The following is a 6,000-nucleotide window of genomic DNA, read 5'->3' as shown; positions in this document are numbered from 1 at the left end:
AGTTTAGGCTAGAATCATCTGTCCAAAATTAGAATTTTTAGAAGATCCGTCAATAGTTGACCCTTACCATCACGCTTATATATTTTGTAAATCCGAAGTATCATGGGAGTTTAATTATTCCGGAAATAACATTCCTCACTAACACTGATTGAAAATTTTTTAGGAATTACGTCCAGGAAACTGAGTTTCTGAACAGTACAAGAAGAATGTTAGACAGACAACTGTCTAAATAAAAGGACATTTTCGGAAAATTACTTCAACGCTCATAAGTAGTTCAATAATTGGTGAAATTTGATAGAAATAATATTTATAGCAACCGTAATTCCAAAATTTTAAAGCTTGTCTATAACTAGTTCGGATATTGAAAAATTCAAACAAAATTCATTGATAAATGAACTGTGTTCAGGACCGATTCAGAAAACGAATGTCGACTCCATTACACATCTACATATCCACGAATAAGAAGGAATGTGTTACCAAGCGCATTGGCTTACACAAAGATAATATTCCGAACAAAATTTTTTGAAGTAAACAAATTTGTGGAGTTCTCTGTTGTTTTCGGCTGCCGGACTCTGGTCTAATATAAAACTTTTTAACTGCTAGAGTATAGTTTTATATGCATAAATACTTTAGTTTTTAATAACAGTATTTTACAATTAATCACAACACATTAATTTGTTATGCAAATTTTATTTATTTTCAGTTTAATGTAATATCAATTTTTGTTGTTGTTTTTTTTTGGGGGGTTTTTATATATTGACCTTAAACTGAACTTTTTATTTTTAGTATTTAAAGTATTAATTTAGTTCGCTTTAAATAAAATTTAAATTGAATCGAATGTATAACATCACATGTTACATATTTAAATTTGAAATAAATATAAACTGTAACAGAAACTCTATAAAATTAGTGATTAGTGTTTGCATAAAGTTACTGTTGATGCATGAATAATTCGATTCAAATTAATCGAATAACAAACTCAGTTGTTAATAAAATTGTTGTCCACTATGTAGTAGAATCATACTCATTGTTCATATTTTTAATTTCCAAAAAAAATCAAGTATGAATGTATAGTCGGACATTGCCGACTATATAATACCCTACACCAGTCAGTATGTTAAATAGGTGGATATTTTAAAAAATAAAGCATTTAATTTGTTCTTTAACCGTATTGTGGAACATTTTTACGTATAATTGACAAAAAACAAGGGGAGTTTGTATGGGGGCTAGGGTCAAATGAGGCCCGATCACTATAAAAATTAGTAACGTTGTTTATCGTTCTTAAAAATAAGTTTTGCGGATTTTTGATGACATAATAGAACATTTAACGTAGTTATGAGCCTAAAGGCCCTATTCGGGGGGTACGGTTGTCTGGGGGCTAGGCGAAATAATGGACCGATTTCAACCATTTTCAATAGCGTTCGTCCTTGAACCAAAAAAAGAGCATATGCCAAATTTCATCAAATTATCTTGAAAATTGCGATCTGTAGTGTGCGCACAAGGTTTACATGGACACACAGACAGACAGACAGACAGACAGACGGACGAACATAGCTAAATCGACTCAGAAAGTGATTCTGAGCCGATTGGTATACTTTAAGGTGGGTCGAGAACCAATATTTTTGGGTGTTACAAACATCAGCACAAACGCATAATACCCTCCCCCCTTTAGTGGTGTAGGGTATAAATACTCTTGTAATTATGGTTCTATTATCGAGACGAGAAGATGATTTTCCGACATTTAGCAATTTATTAAAAGTAAATTTTTCGACTTTTAGAAATTGTAAAATTTTCTAATGTCGACTTTTATATGACTTAGAAGTCTACTGTTTTCTAACCAGCTAAAACGACTTTGTTAGAACAAAAAAACTTGACTTCGATTTTTGAAAAATGTTCAACCAAAAATCTATTAGTCGAAAGTATTACACCGTGCTCATATGATTCACAACTTAAAAAGTTTCATAATTTCTTTCACATCAACAATGGTTACCTTAAAAAGTAACCATTTCCTAACATCACTCAAAAGATTACCTTAAGCTTTCGTATACATACACATGTACATATATTACTCACAAATGTAAATTTTTTGTCTGCCAACAAGTTAATCTGTTGTAAAAAAATAAAAAAACAAAACATCCATTATACATTAACATTTTAAAACAGTTTTTAGTCTAAATTTGTTTTTCATTTAACTGGATTTGATATTAAGACCAGTGGCTCAATAGTTCAATACGCTTTCAACGCCCGCACATTAAATAAATGTATTTTTTTTAATAATTCATGAATTTAAATTTATTTAAATTTACTGTGCAAATGTTCAGTGTGTTAACGACCTTATTAGATGTTTTACTGACCCATATTTATATTCATGTTATAAAAACACTGTCAAATTTTTATTATATCCAATTGAACTGGTTCGTATGGAACAGCGAAAGGTAGAGAGTAAAAAATGAACTCTCAAACCGATTTTGTTTGTTTTTAATAGTGAAGTAGATTAGGATTAGGTTAGTGGTCAGTGTTCTAGTCTGGTAGACTGAGGTACTTGTCAAGGAGCGCACAACAGGTCCAATATATATATTTCTTCGGATTTGATGTATATGCAAAACTCTAAGATTATATGAGAAATTTTCTGCAACAAATTACAAATAAAGTAATAAAGACCAATGTGGATAGAATCTTTAATGAAAGCTTTATTCAACTATGGACCAGATTTTCCGAAATTGATTGAGATTGATATTTTTAACATTCTAATAAAACTTTTGGACCGTCTTTTGTATGAAGAATTACTATGGGGATTGTTTCAGTAATAAAGCCAAAAATCAATGTGAATAGGAACTTTAATGAAAGCTTGCTTCAACTATGAACCAGATTTTCCGAATTTCAATGATTGATATTTTTATCATTTTAACAAAACTTTTGGAACGAAATTTTGTATAATTACTATGGGGATTGGATCAATAAGGGGATTGGATCAATAATGAACCCATTTTGAACCCATTAATAAAATACAAAACACAAAAATCGGTTAAAAACTGTAAAAGTTATTACAAATTTCTCCGATTTTAAATACGAAAATTTTCGAAAGCATTTCTGACATAAACATTAGAGATTTGGATGCCAAAAATATCTGGCATCCATATCTTAAACCCTAAACTCTAAACCATAAACCTTCCCACGAAGGGTTTAGGGTTTAAAAATGAGATGGGTCTCCACTTAGACGGAATTTTGAAAATTTAAATTAATGTGGCCACTTTAGCGAATATACGGGGAAAAAAACTGTACGTTGGTACTTTCTTGGTACAAAAAATATTTAAACTCTAATCGAAAAATTAAAATTAACAATTTGTTACTTTTTCGTTATATTATTAAGGAGTTAAAATTCAACATATTTTTGGGGAAACCTCTAGTCTGCCGGGACTATAAACTTTTCATGACATTTCACACCTCGGACTTTTCATGAATGATTTGACATGGGGTCTAAACAGAACACCACATAATATGATCCCAGATAGAATATGTTGGTCAAACGGAACTTTAGAGCAAATACCAGTAGGAATCCGTTGTTACATGGATGGCTCTAAATTGAGAGACAAAGTGGGGCTGGAGGCCCTGAAACAGAAATATACCACTGTTTATCCAATCATAACACAAGCTTCCAAGCAGAAGTACCAGCAAAAACGGAATTGGATTAGAATAAATATGGCGCCCACAAATCTTAATATATTTACCGACAGCTAGAAGGTAATTAAGCCTATATCAGGAGATAGAACTAAATCTAAGACCGTATTGGATTATAAGAAAGCTTTAACTGAATTTTCTCCCATAGGTGAGGTTCACAGCATATAGGTACCAGCCCACTCGGGAGTAGTCTGTAACCAAAGGGCGAATGTAATAGCTTTAAAAGGAAGGGAGCTCGAGACAGTTAACCTAACAAACGCAAAACCATTCAACGCAACATAAGCTGAACTAAAAATATGGGTGAGAGAATCCCATAAGACCTCTTGGAATAATGAAACAGTGGGTAGAACCACGAAGATCGTATGGGATAACCCTGATGAGAGCAAGACGAAAAATCTACTCAAAATGAGAAAGTGTGTGAAATTAGTATGATTGTAAGTAATCTCAGTGGACACACAGGATTACGAGCACATATATGCAAAATCGTTCGTACGAATAGCATGTAGAGAGGATAGTGAAACTCTGGAGCATTTTCTTTGCCACTGCCAGGCATTCGTCGAATTTAGATCTAAGTATCTTGGAAGTAATGTTATTCCTGACTAACACTGATTGAAGCATTGTTAGGAATTGCGTTCAGGAAACTGAGTTTCTAAACACTGAATAATAATTTATTCAGTTCCCTATTTTTGTTAATGATAACGAGCGAAGAAATACACCTAGGCGTATTTCTTCGGATTTGATGTAGTATGTATCAACCTAACCTAAGGTCTTTGTAGGGACTGAAATAAGTCTTGTCAATAAAAATAAATCCGTGTTTCAGTCGTCCCCTAGATGCTATTGCGAATCAACAGAGCCATCTCAGTAGTGTCTTTGTGCGACATATCAGATCTAGGAATGCACTGGTATAAGTCATGGGTACTTATAGATCATTATAAAAATCAACAGAACTTTTTCATTACTCGCACATTGCACTATGGGACAAAGACTTCACACCATATTTGTGTTTACTTTTAACAACTTATTGTTATTAGTAACAAGCGTCAACACTTATATTATTGTAAATTATTTACATAAAAAATGATTCACAATCACTGCACCAAATGATTTCTATCAAAAGCAAAAAAAGATCTTAATTAAGAAGATACACTGATTTCTAAAAAAAAGCTTTTTCTATAAAACGCTTTACAGATATTTGATTTTTTTTTGGCCATTTATAGGGCCAAAATTAAAATGCACACAAAAGGGGCTAAGAAAGAAAAGAAACAGAGAAGAAGCAACGAAATACAATGGTTAAACAAGAGAAGAAGAGTACTGCGGATGGTAAGGTATGTAAACAGAAAAAGAAAGAAGCAGACAACAGCGAACGAAACAAACTGACAGTAATAACAATAACAACAACAACAAAACACAGTGTTGGTAGTAATGACAACAAGTTAAATGATCGAGAGGTATGTTTTGAACTTTGGCAGTAACTCTTAGTCTTAATTGAAGCTTAAAACGAAACGCACGTTATAACAAAACGAAACGGTTTTTTTCTCGGAAATTTTTCTCTGTGTGTATTTTGTTAAAAACTACGAAAACTAATGGTCAACTGCAATTGGGTCATATAGAAATATATCAAAAAACAAAAAAAAAATAGTATTTGTAATCAAAAATATTTGTTATTGTGGCATAAAAAGTTATCGTGAATAATTACAGAGGATAATATCCAAGCAAAAGTTTAATTTCAAACATATAAAGAGTGATAGTGAAATAAAGGTAAAATTTACCCTTAATCCCTAATAAGCAATTATAAGGATTAATAATGATGAGCTCTAAATGAGAAATCGAATAATTTTTTAATTAAATTGTTAAATTGAAATTACACTGTCACTCATATTCGCGTGCTATTAATTACACGATTTATTGTCTATAATGTCACAAACGTGATGATGATAAAGATCACAGTCAGTGCATGTAATGTTAAAATATTAGAATTAGAACATTAGTGCGGGCATTCTAATTGATTAACATGTAACCATTTGTGTATAACTTTTTTCCATTCGTGTAATAAGTTAATATAAACCTAATAACAACTTGCTTATAATTATTAAATTATTAAAATCAAAGATAAAATCCACAAAAACAAAAGTTTAACCTTGTTCCTCCATCGTTTGCTTTACATTATGAGTTTGAATTTTGTTGCTATTGAATGTCAAAACCAATCCAGTTTTTTATTTATTTGTATCTTGCTTTCGTTACGATTACTACGAGTATATTATTAAAGTGTTGTGTGTCAAACGGTTTAAAACTAAAACTTAAAATTGTATCCGCTAAATACGT

At 31.5% G+C, this 6,000-nt stretch overlaps 1 protein-coding gene across 1 annotated transcript in view; it reads left to right on the top strand.

The window, feature by feature from the left end:
* The first annotated feature begins 5,175 nt into the window (after positions 1–5,175).
* Positions 5,176–6,000, top strand: part of LOC111687188 (sensory neuron membrane protein 2) — a 67,801-nt gene continuing 66,976 nt past the window's right edge. Inside the window, exon 1 of the mRNA XM_046951867.1 lies at positions 5,176–5,436. The gene's annotated coding sequence lies outside the window, so the exon portion shown is untranslated. The remainder of the gene's footprint in view (positions 5,437–6,000) is intronic.

The sequence above is a fragment of the Lucilia cuprina genome, chromosome 5 (genome assembly GCF_022045245.1).
Source record: "Lucilia cuprina isolate Lc7/37 chromosome 5, ASM2204524v1, whole genome shotgun sequence".
Taxonomy (NCBI): Eukaryota; Metazoa; Arthropoda; class Insecta; order Diptera; family Calliphoridae; genus Lucilia; species Lucilia cuprina.
This window is presented reverse-complemented; position numbering and strand designations above follow the sequence as displayed.